This window comes from Onthophagus taurus, chromosome 7 (assembly GCF_036711975.1).
Source record: "Onthophagus taurus isolate NC chromosome 7, IU_Otau_3.0, whole genome shotgun sequence".
NCBI lineage: Eukaryota > Metazoa > Arthropoda > Insecta > Coleoptera > Scarabaeidae > Onthophagus > Onthophagus taurus.
The window spans coordinates 7342926-7365018 of NC_091972.1; the positions used below are offsets into that span (position 1 = coordinate 7342926).

At 33.6% G+C, this 22093-nt stretch overlaps 1 protein-coding gene and 1 long non-coding RNA gene across 5 annotated transcripts in view; one reads left to right on the forward strand and one right to left on the reverse strand.

Moving 5' to 3' along the window:
- LOC111422787 (defective proboscis extension response 12) overlaps window positions 1-22093 on the reverse strand; it is a 135697-nt gene that overhangs the window by 35854 nt on the left and 77750 nt on the right. Inside the window, exon 1 of one of the 4 annotated variants that reach the window (XM_023056022.2) lies at window positions 11092-11254. The exons of the other annotated variants lie outside the window; for them this stretch is intronic. The gene's annotated coding sequence lies outside the window, so the exon portion shown is untranslated. Of the gene's footprint in view, window positions 1-11091; window positions 11255-22093 lie in introns of those variants that run through there. 4 annotated transcript variants of the gene reach the window in all.
- On the forward strand, window positions 1174-3462 carry LOC111422789 (uncharacterized). Its single transcript, XR_002707377.2, has 3 exons — window positions 1174-1261; window positions 1339-1594; window positions 1955-3462. It is a non-coding gene; the product is annotated as an uncharacterized lncRNA (long non-coding RNA).

The window sequence follows — 22093 nt, forward strand, 5'->3', positions numbered from 1 at the left end:
TTATTTCCACAATGTCATCATCTTCATTGTCTTCATCCCTATTGTCCTCGTGAAATCTTATTATAACAGGTTTATGCACACGTTAGCTTTCTAGTTCAAGCCTCAATAATTTCATGATTTCCTCCTCAGTACAAATCTAACCCTCAGGTGCTACGTTATATAGTATCTGTGCCCACATTGAAAGGACCTTCTTTTCACTATATCCACTCCACCTCCGTCTATATGTTTATATACGATCAATTATAATTACATAACGCATTAAATGCATAGTAAGCTCATAGAAAAAAGCTTAGTCTCATCTAAGAGCTATCAAAGAGTATTCTGTTACTTACTCTTCAATTTTTGGGCAGAAGATTAACTTTAATAGAGGGACTTAATAGAGTTTTCGTTACTGGTGTGCCAGTAACCAATATCCGATGGCCAAAGACAAACTAACCCTGTTCAATAGAGCGGGAGTTTATCGGGTTTTATCGATTTCGTCACTTAGAACTTGTTTCTGAAGATGGCATCCGAAACGCTAAACCCGAAAGTTTCTAGATCTAGTGTTAGTTCTAGTGATAGCGCTAGTGTTAGTTCTAGTTTTAGTTTAACTTGATTATTAATGCTGTTTGTTCATAATTACACTAATTTAAAGCTGTTTGTTTAAGTTAAATAATTGCTGTAATGTTGTAAGTCAATATTGCGAGGTAACATTTAACAAAAAATTTTAAATGTAGTTTTGTGATTAAATGTTGTTTAATTATTTTCGGTACCAATTCCAGACTATTAAGTTATCGCGAAAAAAATAATATATATTGTGCTGTTTTACTTGTGTGATGTTTTATACACAAGTTATTAATCTATAAATTTGGGTTTCTTTAATTTTAAGAGACTCTTATTAAAAACTCAGGGTTTCGGGCAAGTTCAGGTTCAAAAGAATATTAATCAGGTTCGACAAAAAATTCATTTAATTAACACAAAATCAAATTAACTCGTTTTATGAGTAACAAAAAAAAATGGTTTTCCTAAATTTACTTTAATAACAATGTTTATTTACGAGATAAATTTTTAAATAAAATAGATAACTGCGGTTATCGACTGAAATATCGATATTAGAGAGAACCCGTTTATTACTTGAGAGAGACAGTAGGATAAAACTAGTTAGAACCGTTCTTTGAAAATAACAAATGGCTGACTTCTTAAGTTGTCATCAAACTCGTTGAAGAAAAATAGAATTAAATAAATAATATATTCAAGAAAACTAATAAATCTTTACACACAAGTAAATATTGATAAAAATTATAGGAAACTCTTGTGAGTTGTTCTTTGAGTTTGATTCTTTGATTTTTCTTTTTGTAGGTTATGTTAAATAATAAAATAAAATTATCATCCGACTCACTGTGTAAAAGAAAGGATTGGAGTTCAATGTGGTATCTGGATTATGGATTGTCTCTTGTGTTCGGGGCACTAACTAATTTTCTGGATTGTCTACAGGATTCTTCTTACGGGAAATTGAACTGTTTGTTCTTCGGAAATAGGGTCTTGGATGATCTCGAAGAAGTATCAGTAGTTCTCGGAATAGGTTGTAGGATGATTCTCTTTTTATTTTAATATTGTAAGTTGATTTGACTTTTAAAAAAAATATCTTAAATTTTTGAGGTTATCTCTTGAGATTCAAAATTTCTTCTATCTGACGACGCAGATTCGACGCTGGTCTGATGACGACTCTCTCACTCCCTGTTCGCGATCTCCTTATATACCCCGGCACTCCAACTGTTTTTTCCTCGTTTCTGATTGGCCCTTAGCTTCGCGCCCTTTTCAAAATTCAAAAATCTTGCTTCGAAACTAGCGTCATCTCTTGATTTTTCTCGGAATTAACCTTCAAAATTTAATTCTTTTTTCGTTGATTTCTCCCTTATTCCTTTATGAAACGTAATAAAACTTCGTATTCAACGTTGTCTTTTCTTGTTTTTAGACATACATTGGAGTACACGCCAAATTTCAACAATGAGTAAAGTTGGAAAAATTCAGATTTAAATCAAGGATTTCTTCCTCAAAATAACGTTAAAACCTCAAACTATGGATGAAAAATGTGCTTTAGGAGCTGAACTACAATAATTGATACATTTGGAAGTAAACAAAACGGTTTAAGATAAGATTTTCACCAACAAAAAATCTCTCTGTCACAAATTCTAGGTTATGTTCTCTTGGTGAACTAACAATAAGATAATGTTAAAATTATTACAGTATGTATATAATCAGTTTTCATTCTGACGGTGCAATTATTTTAACAATTTCATGTTCATTTCAATTTATTTTGTTTAACAACTGCATTATTTTTGAAATGAAATTTTCTATAAAGCAATTTGCCCTCCATTTTTAGCCTGTCAATAATTACAAAAAATAGGGTATTATATCGAGTATAAAGTGTAGTTGCATATAAAGTAATTTTTATTCAGAATTAAACATACTCAAACATTTGATATTCTCAATTAGAGTCTTTATCAAATTTCTCTCTCAAAAAACATTTTTATCAAGGTTGGTAAAATGTTATTCTTAATGAAAAACCGTTTACTTTAACCTCGCTTAGGCCATCGCGTTGAACTTAAAGTGCATAGTTATCGACTTTAGTTTAGCTAGTGGTCGCGTTCAAAACTGAATAACTTTTTGAGCGAGAAAACAAAAAAATTTTATTTTTTTAACAAAAGAATTCTATACAATTTTCTTTTGGAATATCCCACAAAATAAACCCATTTATTTATTATTCAATAATGTTTGTACTATTAACATTAGCTGATGTAATCACCGAGACTAACGTACATTATAAATACATGTATGCGATGATGTTTTATCGATACAATAGGTATTTCACGATATTTTTCAAAGCCGAATGAATGAATTATTGAAACATACTAATTTACCGTTATTACCACCTGGTTTTGTTATCGATTTCGAACAAAAAAAAATGTAATTTATGAACACATGAACCAAAGTTTAGCTTAAACTAAAAAGATTCCAAAATGTGGGCAGTACACGCAACAAAGAGACATTTTGAGCAATAACCATACATTATGTATGCCATATTTTACGAGCAGTATCTGAAAGTAATGTTCCGCTTTCGAAAAGGAGGGGAAACGGAGTATGAGTTTCATCAGAACGAACTTTGCCCCGGCTCCTCCACCCAAAATTAAATTCTCGTAACCCCAAAATAACCTGTTGGCGAAGTTTGGTTCTCTCTCCATGGCAAGGGTTGGGCGTGGATTTATGTTGGACGCGATGCGATATAAAGTTGGGCACGTCCACCATGGGAACTGTTTTTCTAAAACTCCCAATGGATTTATTGCGTATAGTAAATGAAAATGGTTAAATAATCTAGAAACGTAAATGCACTAAACAAAACTAGCAACAAGATTGTTTTTAATAAACTATTGATATGTATCTATGTATACAAAAAAGAAAAGAATAAATTCAATTTGCAATCAATTTTATCCGTAAATCTATCATGATGTTGAGCTGCTTTTCACGCTTATAAAAAAAAGAGAAACAAAAACCTTTGGAAAATCCGAAGTTGTCGTTGATGCCGATGGTTCGGAGGGCGTCGTCGATGGCGTCGACAACTTGACATCCCGAAAATGTTTAAATTGACGTATCGGGAATTCAGCACGTACGGCCATTAATCGGCAGGGCGTCGGGACGCCGGGGCTTCGGCTTCGGAACGTTCGGCCACAACTCAATTCGCGACCGCCGCGTGTTGATTTATCGCGGATAGGGCGTGACGGCCCTTCCGGTTCTCTTTCCGACGGTCGACCAAATCGATACTGTTGCGGCTTCACTTGCTGCTTTTGCCTGCCGGCTCCTGTCTACTACGGCTTTTATTATTACACCTACTGTGTTGTTGTGTGGCCCAGGAGATCTTAAATCATTATTTAAAGCCCTTTCTCCACCTCTAAGCCACCGCATCGGGTTCGCTAACTACCACCTGCCGGTGAAATTCCAAACATCTTCGTTGGTTAAAGCTTTTTAGAAGAAGCTTCCAAAAGTGTCTAGACTTTTCTTTTAAAACGAATGATTATATCTTATTTGTATACTAGGTTTATTATCCATTAATTTCGTAAAGGAGGAATTCTAATGTATGAAATAGAACGAGTTGTTTTAGATGAATTTATTATAAAACTACATTTTTCTATACTATTTTAGTATGTTAGAATAAATCCATTATAATTCATTTTATGCACCCTCACTAAAAAATTCAGAAAAATCTAAATACGTCAATGAAATCGCGTAGTGATTGATTGGTTCTGGTAGGTTTAGATAAAATAGAGCTCCAGTGACAAGTTGACGAAGGAAAAAATGATGTGGGTGAGAAATATGCACCCCTTATATAAATCAAATTTAAATATTTTAAAAGATATAAAGCGTAGGTGATAAATAATTCACGACTTCATATAGTTCTAAAACAAACATCTAATTATGATCAATTTAAACTGTAATTGTTGATTACAAGTCACGTCTCGTATATTATTTAACAAAACAAATTCGTAATAAATGGTTGTAATGTAGTGCTAAATGTGGTTTGCTAAATGTACATAACAAGTCACATGGCCCATTCATATCATTTAGTTATAACTGGCAATAATTTATAATCTACCTTTCGTGAAGATTTATGATGTGATATTTAAAGTAGTTATACCTAATTCAATGATGTGTTATGTTAAAATTCTTTTTATTTTTGGGGGTTTTAAGCTAATTAAATCGATAACCGCTTGGTTTCACTTAATTTATCAAATGGAACCGTTCGTATCAGCTCAAAATCCCATTTAGTTAATATTTTTTACTGTTTCCTATTTTACGACACCTTTTCCTATAGTTGACGATTCGCGAAATGGAAGGGATTTCGAAACCGTCGTCGTGATAAAAATTCTAAAGAAACCTTTTTTTACATTTAAAAAAAGGATCGAGGTTGGAAAGCGTTGTAACTTAGCACACGTAAAGAAAAAAAGCGAATTTTACCGACAAATCCCCGCTTAAGTCGTCCGTCTTAATATAACGGTACGAAAAGGGCCACATGGGCCCCAAACTGGTATAATAAATCTTTTTAAAGTCTAAATATCACAAAGGATTTCTTGTTTTTCTTTCTTCCTTATCTTTCATGGTAATCACTCAATGAAAGGAGATCAATTAATAGTAAAAATTTGTCAACTTGTTTCAAGGATATTGGAAATAAAACACAATTCTTGTTTTAAATTAAATTTAAATTTTTGTTGCGAATATGTGTAATCAGAGATACACACTCAATCGATTCTGATAGCGCACTATAGGTCTGCATAGTAAATTACATGATCATTTGATAAAACTTGGTATCGTTGCGTGTACATAACAGTGACATTCACTATAAATTTACAATTTACACAGAACTGAAGTATTCAGGCATTATTACTTTTTGTGTATTTAGCATTGTATAAAACACGCGATTATATTAATAAATGTTGCAAATCCTCATATTAAGAAAACTTTGAGAGTTCAGAAATGAGACTAAAGAAGTTTTTAACGATTTTTTTTCGCCAGTTCGGCCTTCTCATACACGAGTTAGTTTGGAGAAAAAGTTGGGTTAATAAACAATGATTAGCTAAAGATAACAAATTCTTTTTGGAATGAAGCTTAAATCAGAAGTTTAGAAAATTTAAGCTATATTTAGAACAATGAAAGCTAGTTACTGATAATATCAGTGAAGTGAAAATTACAATATTATGTATCAACAAGCAAAAGCAAATTTAAAACTAGGTCATTTTGTAACAGAATTAAAAGATTTGATGCTTATTTGTGTGCTGATTTCGAGAATGGCCTCCATTATATTAAATAATTCCCGTCCTTTTTCTTTTACCTCTTCATTTTGATTTGTGTAATATGGTTTTTTTAGAAGTTGTTGTGGTCAGGGTCAACTGGCAACATGTATTGGTCAGATGTTTTGCGTTTTAGCCAGATTGGCAGTAACTTTTGAAGATAACCTTCAGGTTGTCATAGGCTACCCTTGCAAGATTTACTCTTCTCTTCAATTTGCATATCGGGTCAGCGGCTACACGATCTATACCTGGGGATTAGTTGTTCTTAGTTTTCATTAGGGCTAAAGTTAATTCATTATTGTGACATCAGGCAGTGTTTCTAATCCTTGTTAGACGATGTTCTTTTTTCGAGTAAGCATTTCTGGCACCTCGTCTCCTATGATGTTTTCTTCGCTTTGGCTTGTGAACAGCAGTTTCTTCTTGGCTTCTTGTTTTGACGTTTATTGCTTGCCTTATATATATATTATTTTCGTCGATTTTCATTTTTTATTAATCTGAGATGTGGGTCCCAAATGTTGTGCTACTTGCGATTATTAAATTACTTTTGTGTAATTTTAACAATTTTGAAGTGTACAATAATATTAATATAGTATATTAATATTCCAACCCCTATTAAATCAAAATGATTGATTACAAACAATCGGATTTATTTCACTATAGATGACAAACGACTTTTCAAGATGTTATTTCTGATATTGGAAAAGTGATAAATGTTTAGGTCGGTTCGTTCAATTTTTTGTTCTTGTATTAACCCCTATCTCGTACTACAAGAATAGCTTTCAACTTGATTGCGTATCAATGTCAATCTTTATCAACAAATATAATCCTATTTCTAAGGTTCCGTCTATATATAGACGAACGAGCTTAACTGATATCAAAACTATTATAATAAATGAACCAAATAAAGATCGAGCCAATTTTATTTGTAATTTTTAACTCTTTATTATTTTTAACATATTTCAATAAATCCGGAATGTTTGCACATTGAAATAAACAATGCCGGTTGAAACCAATAGCAATGACCCCGAAATTGAAAAATATTATCCCCTCGACTGCTATCCGCTTCGAAATTGTAAAAGAGCATCAGTTTTTTTGGTAGCGTTCTACAGCACGATATCAACAACTGGTTCACCAGGCAGTGTGCGTCAATGTTGATTTATGCACTATTGATTTTAGTTTAGCGTCGCATTTAAAAAAGTGCGATCGGAAAAATCCTACCACCAGATAGAGATAAATTCGACACCCGATAACGTTTTCATAAATCACACAGCAACCGAATCGCGTCTCATCATAACTACACACATCTCCATTCGATTACGATAAATAACCCTAATCATGACATAAATTTATAGAAAAATTTCAGTTAATTTAGTACTAATTCACTAAATTTATTTATTTCTTCCTCAAACTTCTTCTTTAAAGACACCTAACTAAATCAAGGAAGGGTGGTGCTAGTTACGCCCACATTTCCAAAAATTGTGATTGATTATTTTACTTTGTTAATGGAATGAGGGTTGTTGGTTGTAGATTATTCAGGATGATGGAGACGAAAAGGGAGGTTCCTGGTGGTAAGAGCCACCACAAATAATGCGAAAGAGGGAGAAGGTGTCGAGAGAAAGCTTTGATCTCGATACGGGCCTAAAACCGAGGAGAGAAATTCGGTAACCAGAGAATGTATGTTAAGGGGGGTTGAAAGTACGCGGGTATTAATGAGATTTTCGAGAAAAGGGAGAACTTCATTGATTAGGACGTGGTGCGTATTAAGTTAATAAATTTTAACTAACAAGCTGAATTAAATTCTTCAAAAAATTCGTAATATTCGAATAAAAACGTAATATCAAATTTGATGATGATAAAAAAATGGGACCATTTTACGAATGAAGGAAACGAACAAACGGTGGTGGTAACGTCGGCTCTTATCCATAAATTCCAAGTTACTGGTCACCAAAGAAACGTATAACTCAACTTACGTTACAGACGCTGGAATTGTTTATTTACAACGCGTCCTTTTTGTTTGCCCAACGGCCATAACGTCGGATTCCGAGGGTACACGTTATGGCCAGGGCGTTTCTACGACCGTCCTCCCGTTTGCTACTCTAGATAGGGACATGATTTATTACGAATCGATACTACGGGAGAGTAAATCTTTGAAAATTCTATGAGCAAAACGTATAATATCAACAAACATACACAGTTCTTTTTATTTTAACTACAGTGGATAATCAAAGTAGTAAATCAATATTACCTAGTAATCAACAAGATTATAACTGATGAATCTCTAATCTACAAAGATCTTTGTGAAATTCTCGATGAGCTTTAATACCAAAGCTGATACCGGAAACGAATAAATTCCTTTGAGTTTGAAATATACTTATTAAGCACAAAATCCCTTAGAGATTTAATGTATTTTAAGGAACTGAAACAACTTCTAATATATCTAGAGTATGGTTTGCTTAAGCCATTTTATTTTCATGGTTTCTTGTTTCCATATGAAGTAATTTCCTCTTTAAGCTTTCTCGTATAATTATAATGATTGAATGCATATATTTCGATTCTAAGGATACTCTAAATTTCCACTTTGATATCAGCGTACAAACACCTACTCTCAAACTTGTATCCCTTCTGATGAGATGTGGTGGATCGTATTTTCCTTTCTGATCCGTTCAGAATGCTGTTGTACGTTTTGTCAAAGGATATCACTTACATTACTTGAAGTTAAAAGCCCGGTGATGACGGTATACATACTAAAGCGTGCCTCTTCGGCTTTCTCATACCGGAGGTATTAGCCTTAATGCCTCGTGAAGCACGTTCTGCAGTCGACGCCGACGCCGCCTTCGTTTGGTGTAGTTTTGGCTAGGCGGCGGCGTCGGCGGCGGTGGTGGTGGAAATTTGGAAATTACACCGGTTATAAATTAGACGGTTCGCGCATTATTGTTCCGCACAATAACTTCGGTAAATTAAATTAACACTCACCCCGCTAGTCGTCGCCGTCGTACCGCGGTGCGTGTATATGTTGAAAAGAGAAAGATCATTTTGGTAAACAGTGGGGGATGACAGAGATGACCTTTTCGTGTGTACACGTTGACTACGTTTTGACCGCACCAGGTCATGTACGTTATGTCCTATTAATGAATGTCCGACAATTACGCCCGTGGGAAATACTCTGCGTGGCGTACATCACCCACGCTATGTTTTTGAAAAATACAAAGTGCGGTTCGCTGCTGTGTGTGCAAATACCCTTCGTTATAGATCTATGTATAGAAGTTTCTCTTTATGTGTGAATGTCGGTGTATGAACATTAATATGCCATACTCGAATCGACTATTTTATGCGATAGTTTACGAACCACATCATTAAATCAAATATCAAACATTTCAAAATAAATACTCTTTCCAGCTTGAACGTAATTTAGTTTTCCTAATTAACGAGAAAGTTATATTCTATTCATCATCCTCTTAGATTATCCTCTATGAGGTTCACGTCAACTTCATCCTTTCACCAACAGATCACGTTTAGATTTCTGAATAATATGCTTTATCATACAAATTCCATCCCTATTATCTCACTCATTTTAGTAATGAATTTTCGCAATAAACCAGAAATTACCGTAAAATTATATGAACTCCACAGTAATTCAGTTTATAATTAAATAACACATTATATTTTACAAATGAAATATACGATACTGAATTTGTAATCGGATAAAATTTCGAATTTGTTAAAAACCATTTATTCAATCACACCAATTCGTATCAAACGATAATTTACAGTGAGTAATAAATAATGATTCGCGTCCACCGACAAATGGTGCTGAACAATTCAATCAGAAATTATTTAAACCGTTATTATAAAATTTATTACTCCAACCTCTCTTGTATAATACCTATTAATCTTTTACATTTTTTTTTGTATTTTTTTTTTATGTTGTTATGTTGATACTGGAAGAATCGATATTTTTAATGTAATATTTAGATAAATTAACTTGACTCGCTTGTGGAAATTAAAAAGGAAGCTTATTGTTTGACAAAACAGATAGGTGTTTCAGTAAAAATTTTTTTTAATTGAAACGAGCGTGATGACAATCAAAAAATCGTGTCAACGTTTGTGAATTTTAAAAATGAACAACAATATTTGGTTTTATCACCGCTAAATTGATTTTCGGTTTGTGTGTTTTTTTCTCTCCGATTTGAATTGCCACTTAAATTTTTCCAAATGTTTTGTTTTTTTTAACTTTATTTTTATTAAAGTAAAAAATTGTCACGGAAGTAGTGTATATTACAGTGATACATTGTTCTTTCTACTCAAAAGCGAGGTTCTTTCCAACAGTTAAATATTCATGGAAAAAGAGATTTTCCTCAAAAGCGAAGCGGAAGCCAGTGGTCTAATGTGTATATAAAATTTCAACGCCTCGAGACACCGTCAGGCATAAAAGTTGCATATCTACGGGTAACTTATAGCCGTGGTCGTCGCTACCGGAGGCTTTCCCAACGGGCTACGTGGATTTTTCCTTAAGCCTACCTTAGCTTGGTACCTTCGCCCAGCTGTGCTTATTAAAATTCTCACTCCAGCCCTCAAGACGGGAATTTCAAATTAAGGCGTGGAAATTGGCGCGAAGAAACTTTCGTAAAAATAAATGCCTCGCTGATTTATTTGGCTGTCATCCGGAAACAAGAAAGTCGTTAACGAAAAAGGCTCCGGTATTCGACGGCCTTTAAGCGAATTGCATTTCGGAAAGTTCAAAGTGTTTCCCTTTTATCAACTTTTAAGGGACGCATTTTAGCCGTTATTCCCCACACAAATCCTCCATCTATTTCTATAGCTACGATTCTCTGTTTGTACCATTGTTCGCTATGCTTTGCCATTATTCATTGTTTATCTTCGTAAAACTCAAAAGAATTTTTTTTATTCACCTTTTCACTAGTAATAAATCTATTTGAACGAACAAATTCCACATCAATTTACCGCTAATTTTTGTTAGGTAGAACAACTTTATCACATCTTTCGTATGCTATGTAATTTAGTTAAACGATACAGTATTTTTTGTTGCGGGAAAATATAAATCTCGACCGAAATTTACGCCGGGCAACCTAAAATTATACGGTATACTAAGTTAATCGGGGTATATCCGCATAAAATAAATAACCTGCACACGAAAAGAAGCACTTAACCAACTATTGATCCTACTAAACATAGTTTAAAAACAAGAAGCCAAATAGTTATTTATATCATGATGAAGGTGTATTGTTTAGATAGTAGATTACTTCAAACTTACCTATTTAAGACTTTAAAATTTTTCTACTTAAATTTGACTCCGAATTATTTGCTTTTTATAAACCAATAAAATATTTTCTAGACTTTTTTAACTTTAAAATTGATGATATTTACTGATCACAAATCTTTGATTAATCTTCCTAATTCCTGTCAACTATCAGGCACATTAAAGAAGGAACTAATGTTGTAACTGCTTACCACTTCTATATATTTATTTTATCAATTGTTGTTATCCAAAGATTGAGACCTTAAAAGCATCTCAAGATTGCGATTCTAAATTTAAACAGTGTCTTAATAAACAAGTACATAACAAATTTAATTGTCCTTCAATATATCATATTAAATATTACAAATATAAATATTTTCAAATATTCACATTTCTCATCTGGGAGTTTGTATTGGATAACATTTTGTAAAACTAAAATTTTTCTGCCTAGATATTTCTGCCTAGATTGAATTCTATTATTTACCAGAGTTTGTTTTAAATATCTAGTTTTAATACTCTAAAAGTCCGTTTCAAATATATACACTTACATCTAACAAGACCTCTTACTGCTTATGATAAATCTACATATATTCTTATAGTGATTGAGTACTTTACAATGGACGCAAGTATTTCAGCTTTATATTATAAACTACTTAGGAATATATTTAGGGACTTTCTCCATTTTTTCGTTTTCCTACAATACGGTATTAACTTTTGAAAGTATGAAAATAAATACACTATTTACCAATAAGAATTTGGACACCCATGCAAATGCAGACATATGGGATCAAAATGTACGTCATGTTACATTGTGCCAACATTAGGTGGGAATATCTGGGGATATTTCTCCTGGTATGGATTACGACCTTTGGCCCCATTCATGTTAATCTCAACGCCGACGCTTACTATTTTAGATAACAATGTGCTTCCTATGTTATGGCAATTTTACAGATTGGACCCATGTTACATTTAGGATAACAACGTTAGCTGTTATATTGTGAGGTCCAGCGGAATGGCTTATTCCTAGTTCAGAACTGAACCCTATCGAGAACCTGTGAGAATTACAGCAGCAGAAATGAAGTACCTACGTCAGATATTGGAGAAAACTAGAAGAGATAGAGTACGGAACAAGAATATCAGAGAAGAACTAAGCTTAACCCCCCTGGTACAGGAAATAGAGGGAAAACAACTAAGTTGGTATGGTCATTTGGTTCGAATGAAAGAAGATAGAATATCTAAGAAAATGTTCAACATGAGGCCAGAAGGAAAGAGAAAGCGCGGTAGACCAAGAGCCCAATGGGAGGGAGAGATTGAGAAGATAGTTAAAAAAAGAGGGACTTCATAGGCATGCTGGAGGGTTTGTAAGCCTCGCTAACCACAATGCCTCTCTAGTTATAATCCTGTTAAGGGTACGGAGCCGCTGTATCATAACAACGATGTTTATAGAAAATAAGAAATTTTATATAGCGCATTAAATTTGCTTTAAAATGTTCTTTATTTCATGATGATATCTTAATTCGTTCTTGAGATACGATTTTTTAAAATTTATATTTCATGAACAAAAAAAATAAGGGATGATCATAATCCAACGTCTTGGCTGCTGCGTTTTAATATTTTATTGGGCACCTGATTCTTTTGCAGGAAGTGTTAAACATTGAAATTCGATTAGTGCGTTTTATTTTAGTAAAATGACGTAAGTTTTATTTGAAATGTATCGAGAAAACGAGTAATTTTTTTTTTGAAAGGTTGAGTTTTAAAACCAAAAAACGATTTAAAACCGCTTCTCCCCGTCGTCTTTACATTTTTTGTTGATTCACTTCCAGTATCCCTTCTTCACACAATAAATTAAGGAGGGGGTATTTGGAAGTTGATTCGCTAATAACGCATTTTAGTTGATATGCGGCCATTTAAGGGTGATAAAGTAGTTTGGAAAAATAAAACTTATTAGTTGAATTAAGTGATAAATACGTGCTATATTTATGCTAAGTGTTAGGTGATATTAGTGATGTGATATAGTTGAGATCATCGGATTGCTATTTTATGGATGTTAAAAGGTATCGTTTAATTCATTTTTTTGTCACAATAAATTAATTTATCTTTTCTTGAAATAATTTAAAATTGAGTGTAAACCACTCCAAATAATACTAGTACATATAATCAAATTCAAGCTTTTTAATGGAACTTGAATTTAAAATTTTTAATTTTAATTTCTTTGGGAATTTTTTGCTGCCAAATTATGTGGTATTTCAATTTAATCTTTTGCATATGTTTTCATGATATATTTATGGCTTCCAATAGACATGTATTAATGATACAGTTATACAGTGCTAGTGTAAAGTACCCCCCGTATCTATATTTTATCAGAAGTTGTGCAAAGTTAATTGAGCTAATTAAATTATTATCATCAAATGTTATTTAATTTTTGAACATTGCTTAAATTCGATAATCAGAGATTCAGTTCCATTTCTACATCTTTGACGTAATTTGAATGTTCATGATTTTTGATTAAGGTTTTATATTTAATCCAGAATTTTATGTTTTCTTTTAATTTCAATATTTAAGTTAATATTTAGTTAAGTTTATAAATTTATCGTTGAAAATATGAAATTGAGTTGATAAAGCTCATTATATGCGTTGAAAAAGAGATTATCCGTTAGATTAACGACCCTTTGGGAATTTTGAAAAACGCTACGTACGCGTCAGTGGGAATAAAAATGTTATGAATTTAACGAGGACGCCCGGGGATATATCCCCATATATTTCGACCCCAAAATTTATACTCCTGGGACCACTCTAACGAACATCGTTTAAATATCGCCATCGTCCCTCCACGTTTATGTGAAAATGTACCGAGAATGTACCTAATACTTATAACAAAAGAAATTGTGTAGTAAAATCAATCACAATTGAATCCATAAATTGTAGTAATTTTAAATTCATTAGTCTATTTTGTATAGTAACAAATGAATAGTAACTGGACTTGTTATGGAACATGAATAGGTGAAAAATGGATACAATGGAAAATGAAAGAGAACGATTCGTGGATTAATAAATGGTCGATAAGGACTCGTCATTGTACAATTTACAATGAAAGTCAAAATTAATTGCAGGAATTAATACGGAGCGTAAGCCGACGGTAAAACAAGCGACTGTAAAAGTAACAATTGAACTCCGCCGCTTCCGAAACAATTGAAACCGTTGCGCGCGGAACATTTTACCGCCCCCCGTCGTGCCATTGTGTCCGACAATAAAAGGAAAATATGTCGAAAGTCGTGTGCTGCTGTGCCGAGGGCGATTCGTTCGTTACGTTCCGTTACGACTTCGACACGACAACTTCGTCACACTAAATTATACGTTTTCAGACAATGAAGAATATCGATTCACGTGCCGCCAAGTCCGGTTCTGGGTGGCAATTCAATCGCGGTTTGATCTAACCGCGACTGGAAGCTTTCTGGATTAAAGACTTTCACAGAGTTCGATGGACAGGAAAAAATTGGCTCACTTAACTTTACCAATTTGTCTACTTCACGACGCTTTTTTAACAATCACCTATTGTTCTCATCAATCGTTTTGTCCTAAAAATAAAACTTTGTTGTTTCTTTAAAGATTCTCTCTTCTTTTAATAGATTAATTATTTCCATTTGTTATTAAAGTTTATAAAACGGAATACTTTTCGTTAGGATATTGGAGGGATGGATGGATTGTAGTATATTTTGCGTTTGTCCGCTCGGCTTTGAACTACTTCCGTCAAATTGCCGTTGTGGCACACATTTCAGGCATCACTTTGTTCCTCTCGTGCACGCTTTACGACGAACCTTCTTAAACGAACCTTCCCTTTGAGGTCACGGCAATTTCACATCGGCACATCACCACCTAGCTTACATTACGTGCAGTTTCGCAATCGGCTCGGTTGAACGATGCGACATTGATGTATAACAAAAGAAAATACAAAAAAGAACATGCAGACATCACGAAACGTATTATTTACTTTTTATGAAAGAAACACAAAACATTACGCTAATTAAGAATTTCTTTGTAAAGTTTTTCTCTTTTGTACATTTTTTTAAATAGAAAAAAAATTCGTTGAACCTAACTTTTTTTTACCACAAAAGATTTACGATTCGTAATCAAGCAGGGTATTTGAAAACAGGACACATAAATACAAACCAACTGATTAAAGAGCATATCTGATTAGCGATTCTCATCCGAGAGAGCGGAACCGTTTCCGCTCGAACTTCTTCATTTTCCCTCGATTCCCCCTTCACTTTACAGTTTTAAGCCACCACCCACGGTTCTACTTCAAGCTCGCAATTACTACGAATGCAACGGTAAACTGGAGGAACGTTGAAACGTTAATTAAGTGTGGCCATGAAGGAAGCTGCAGCAGCTTTTCGGTGCGAGTCGGAGGGGGTCGCTCATCTGATTCGGTCTTCGTTCTCCTTTCGCGCATTGAGTAACGAACAATCCGGCCTTCGCTAATTCCGCCCTGATTAATTTTAAGATACGGGTTTTGTGTATTAGACAAACTCAGGAATTAACACTGGCAAATTCTGACTTTACTGCCAGTTAAAATCCGTGGAGACCGAAGTCTTGAGAATTAAGGAAGGAGTCTTCTAAATTGCCCTTAATTCTTCTCTTCTATTACTTTCTAAAACTTTTAACCAAAACCAGAAAAAGATGTATATAAGAGAATGAAAAGAATTGTATGGTTAGGGTGAATTGAAACTAATTATTTTTTAATCGAGTACATTTAAAAGATTATCGTGGCAATAGCATAGCAAAATTATGGAAATTATAATAACGTCGTTTTTTCGGTTTTTTTGAACTAAAAATTGACAACTGGTATGGTAAGCAAAACCATAAATCCTAGAAATAAGTGAAAATGGTCTATAAATTCAAAAGAAGTATTTGCCAATATATTTATATCCTTGGCATAAATAATAATCATCGCGCATTTAGGTCACATCTAACGAATTAAGTAAAAATGTGCTGATCCAGATAACTATGGCCCTGAAACAAAATAAAATCACGAGCGACGTGAGTTTCTACCGCCTAATAAGTTTACTAATATTGCTTTCAACAGTATTCGAAAAGCTCTTATTGATGAGACTTCAGAGCATCATAGTAAATAAAAAGATAATTCTCAATTATCAATTTGGGTTTAGAAACCAGCATGGTACTATAGAACAAGTACACAGAGTAGTGAGATCAGCTAGAGATAATAATAATAAATAATAATAATAATAAACCTTTATTGGCGACGTCATACAATAGTATTTGCGCAAGTCAGAAAAGCGTATAATACATAACAAACAAAATAATAAAAAATACATGATGTAACATTACCGCTAGTCAATTAACAACATTAAGAACATCTTAAAACTACATCTACAATAAACGACGGCACAAATCCGGACGAGTAAGGCATGCGAGATAAGGCCTAAACAAGGTCATCAAAAGTGCTCAGACAGTACTCATCCACACTGTAGAATGCTCTCGCTAACAAGTAATTTCTGATCCTTGATTTAAAACTATTAATATCAAGTAATTTAATGGGATTAGGCAACAAATTAAAAAATTTAATTCCATAATAATTAGTGCCATCCCTAGCTCTTTCAGTGCGAGTATAATCAATCATGAGGTTATCATGGTGTCTGGTTCCATAATGATGGACCTCATCATGTCTTTTGAAATTCTGAAGATTTTTATGTAAAGGAGACAGTTAAATATGTAGATACAAGGTAGAGGTAAGATTTTTAACTCTACAAATTTAGCTCTACAACACTCAGAGAATTTTAAATTCGAAATCACTCGGATACATCGTCTCTGAGCGCTAAACACCCGAGCAGCATGTGCAGAATGACCCCAAGCGAGAATGGCATATGATAAGTGAGCATGAAAATAACCATAGTATGCTGTCATTACTGTATTTACTGGAACGATATTAATTAAATTTCTAATACAGTAAATAATTTTGTTTAATTTACTAGTTGTTCGTATTGCATGCTCTTCCCATGTAAGTTTACAATCTAAATGAACTCCTAGATATTTGACAGTAGGGTTATCAACATTATCATCTAGTGCGCGCAAAGAGAAGAGTAACCGCTGAGTCTTAGATTCATTTACGCTAAGCTGACTAGCTGAAAACCAGTCAAAAATGCAACCCTGAGATCCAACCACCTCACTAAAAAGATCCGGCAAATTATCACTTATATTCACAGTGGTTGTGTCATCAGCAAATAATATAATGTTACTTGACTCAGAAATGTTATCAGCTAAGTCATTAATAAATAATAAAAAAAGTATGGGGCCCAGCAGAGATGCCCTAGAGGCCAAAAAATATTGTACTGCAGCTTTTTTACTCGTGTCATAGGCTTTCGACAGAGTATGGCATGACGGTCTTATAGCCAAATTTAAAGCCTACCTACCTTATCCAGTATGTGGAATCATATCTGACGGAGAGATACTTTTTCGTTAAACAAAATGACGCATATTCTTCGCTACCGATACATGCTGGAGTTCCTCAAGGTAGTATTTTGGGGCCTACCCTATATCTTCTATAGACAGCCTATACGCCTACGACAAACAACACTATGATTGCTACATACCTGGACGACACTGTAGTTATGGCTACTCATACATCTCCTAAAATGGCATCTCAAAACCTACAATATCACTTATTGATGCTGGAAAAATGAACAGTGGTGAGTAAAAATAAATCCGAATAAGTCTACTCATATCACATTCACTCTCCATTACGTATTCTAAATGAAGTCAAATACCTAGGAATTTACTTGGATCATCACCTAACCTGGAAAAAGCATATTTGGACCAAACGATTTCAACTAGGATTGTTATACAGGAAAATGGACTGCATTACACATTTCACAGCTCAGCCTAGACAATAAGTTGTTTATATATACCGCCATACTGAGACCTGTTTGGGAATACGGTATTCAATTATGGAACACCGCTAGCGAATCAAACGTTTTACAGCTGCAGCGATTTCAGTCTAAAGTTCTTCGTCTGATATGTAACGCATCTTGGTCAAGTCGCATCAAGACCTCAATATGTTTACTGTAAAAGAAGTAATTGCCTAGCGAAGTTCCAAGTACCTGCAAAGGTTCCAAATTCATCCAAACCGACTTGCAAAAAATCTGTTGGGCCTGGCAACTACTAGAAGATTGAAGCGAAAGGACCTATCGGAACTATTCATGTCAGAATAAAGAACGTACCTATCTTTCGTTTGTTGTACTATATAAAAATGTTTTTGTTTGTCATAACCATGCATTAATATTGTTTTCTTTTGGAATTAGTATTGAGCGGGTTCCTACTGTGTTATTATTGTTATTATTTTTTGTTGTATTGTTACCGCCACAATCGTTCATCAATCAGTATTAGCAAAAATAGTCGCTTGAGAGCTATCACCTTAATATAATATCACCTTAACACTTAAGTTCATGGTCACAAGGAACATCACAAGCAGTTGAACACCAGCAGTAGATTACTCATTACAGTCAATTGGAAACAGCTTAACGATTGAACATTTAGCAACTAAAGGGAACAAGTAAGCATGTACAATTCAATATGTTACTGAGAATGTAAACATCTCTGTAAGTGGTAATAAACACCGCCACAGTCGTTGATCGATTAGTATTAGCAAAAATATTCGCTTGAAAGCTATCACCTTACAGATATTTCTGATTAAGTTAAATAAAACTCCATATTTATTTAGTATTTAAAATAAAAATTAAAAAAATTATTAATAAAAATTGTTGTGATGATTAATTTGTATATGTTCTATATTCTATAAGAAAGGTTTGAATACTTTTCCCTTGACCCATGCGTCTTGATAGATTATGTTGTGTTTCAATTTTCAAATTATACTAGTTAAAATCTATTTTCATGTTTATAGAATTAATGGTAATATTTTAAGTACTTTTGGCATTTCTTTTTATTAAAACCAACAGCTATAATAAAAAGGAAACCATTAAGTTGTAAACAAGGGCGTAATGACAGGTAGACATAAAACTGTTAAAGACCAGTTTAGTCGTTTTTATTTTCAAGCAATCATCAACCGGCAAGCTTTATTGGGTCGTACCTAAAAATTTACCTTCGACTTCTTAGTTTACGACCCACCGGTCTGATCACGCCATGGTAATTATTTCGTTTTCGCAAATTAGTGGTTAGAAAATATGAAAAATAAAGGGTTTTGCAAGACGGGAATGACAACCATTTTTAAATTTTCAAACCAAATAACGTTAAAATTATTTAAAATGCCCTTTCAATCATAACTAAAAACTTTTTAGTTTAAACGTACAGAGACAATTAGAATTGCCTTAAATAAAATAAATTTAATACGAAAATAAGAGAAAAGGGAGGGACCCTTTGAAATCGTATTTCTTAATAAATCTTGGAAAACGTTGGAACCGCGCTGGCATAAAAGATATCGATTTCCCATTACAGTGAAATGCATGTCTTCCCATATTGCCCTTACGTTACGGCCAAAAATTCGATTCCGATGATAAAATATCTTGGAGATTTTATTTCGAGGAATACCTGACTCCCCACGATGCTGATTCGGGGACATACGAGACGATTTTCTTTTCCGCGTTTAGATGGCTGCGAAAACAGAGGCGCTTTACGCTCTAAATTGAACGAATATATACGGAAGTAGAAAAATCGTATTGATACCGTCGTATTTGATTTTATTTTGATTTGAACATGCAAAGGGTATTTGTTTTCAGTCCTTACTAATAAAATTCGGAAAATATAGATTTTATTTTAAAGCAGAAGTGTAAGTAGGTTATAATCGGCTTATATGAACTAAATATTGATGCTTTTCAAAGTTTGAAAAGAGATTAAAAACTGATCAATACTTATTATAAATTTTTTATTAGTGTTTTAAGCTTATTATTGGTTAACTATAATAAAATTTCAAAGTTTGCAAGATACATCCAATACATGGATAATTGTCTTAACAGAGAACCGTTCCTTTTACGATCGAAACACACTAGTTTTATGTGTTCCGAAACGCCTTATTAAACTAAACAACCCTTATCCAAACAACACCCGTAAAACAGTAACGTGCTCACGTAAAATATTCACTTAATCCGGACGATAAAGTTTCGGTATCCACGTGTAGTGTGTTCGGATCGGGGTTGTATCGAAAGAGGTAATTTCCATCTCAAAGTGGCCGCCCTTTTACTTGAGGTTGGTAAACGATGTGACCTCAAATTGTTTGTTCACTTTATAATCTTTTTCAACCTAAAACATTGTTTGTGTTAATCTACGGATTAATTTAACCAACAAAACTAAAGGTAAGTAAACATTATAAATATAATGGTGTGTACACTTCATTAATAACGTGATCAATATAGCTTCTATTATGTATTATATTATGATACTACGCACTTAAACGCAGCTGACATAACACTTCGAATCCATTTAGCCCACCCCCGCAAAAACGAAAAACCCCCTAAAACGAGGGTGGATATTATCATAACCCATTTCTCACATTCCACGCACGTGAACGCAATATTTTCATTTATCGTAACGTGAACGGTAGGTTGTTAAAGTTTCAAATCCGTGTTATCACAAAGAAATGCCGCTGCAAATTTATGTACTTCAGTATATAGATGCATTTACTCACATAGGATTACGTCCAGGTTGCGTTATGTTATCAAAACTATTAGGAATTATGAAGTCATTATGTTGAACCTCTTATAGACACGAACACCTTCATCCATTTTGATTATGATAAATTGTTATATTAATGACATTTTTTAATGAGTTGTTTCACGCGAAATATAACACTCTAAGATTTCTGCTTATTTATTAAGTTTTAGACAAGTTAATGTGATTTTGGATGAATTATTATTATTTTCATAAAATTATTATATGTCTTTTGAAGTTACTGTGACTTTTTGTAAGTGAGTTTATTTCTGTTTTCAGGAAATTGCACTATTTAACATATACAGTATACTTATACCCAAATAGGTGATACGAGAAAAGCTGCTGGAAAATCTATACTGGAAAGGATTAGAAACGAAGACATAAAGGATATAATGAAAGTAAAACATGACATTGTAGATGACATAAAAACTGCCCAAGTTAGATGGTACTGACCTGTAGAAAGAATGTGTCAAGATCGACTACCAAAGAAAGTGCTATACTGGACACCACAATGAAGAAGAAGGGGGAGGACCATTAAATACCCCCATTAAAAGAGGGTATTAATGGAGATGTCTGGATGAGACGTCTGGAGGAAGAGACGTGGAGAAACAGAAACGAATGTAGATTAGACATCGGAGAACCTTGTCCAAGTGGAGTTTAACTGTAGATTCGTTCGCGCACAAAAGAAAATATTACCTTAAAATAATACTTTATGCCACTAGAAAAGGTTCTTAGGAACTTTTAGTTGAACGAAAATATTTATACTCGTCGAAAGCTGCGCGATTTTATGAAAAATAGAATAGAGAAGGAGGGCGCGTTTAAAATACTTAGTTATTTAAGTTACTTAATTATTAACACTAGTTATTACTTCAACACTAATAAGTTATTAATGTTGTTATAGTAAGTTATAAGTTCAAGCTACATCTAGGTACCTGTTCAATTATTTTCTAAATATGCGCATTTATCAATATGGTTATGAAATCACCAAAACCTGCATGTATACACTCTCTAGAGATTGATCAAACTGCATATTTTATTCTATTTTTTAATATTTCGGTATCAATCGGAATACGTTCCTAGTCAATTATTTGTTTTACTCATCCCTAAACAAAAAAATCCTTTATTGTGAAATCTGGTTAACCAAAATGTCATGTTCAAAAGCTCAATGTTATGTGAAAAAATTATATCCGCGAATTTTTTTTATTAACATTTTGTGATAAAACTTAGGGTTTTGGGGAAACCGAAGAGAAGTCATATCTTTTCCGGTACTGCCGGATTTGTTCTTCTGGGGTTTAGTTCGGATATGACCTCGGTTTGGCCATTTCGACACCGTCCGGCCTCT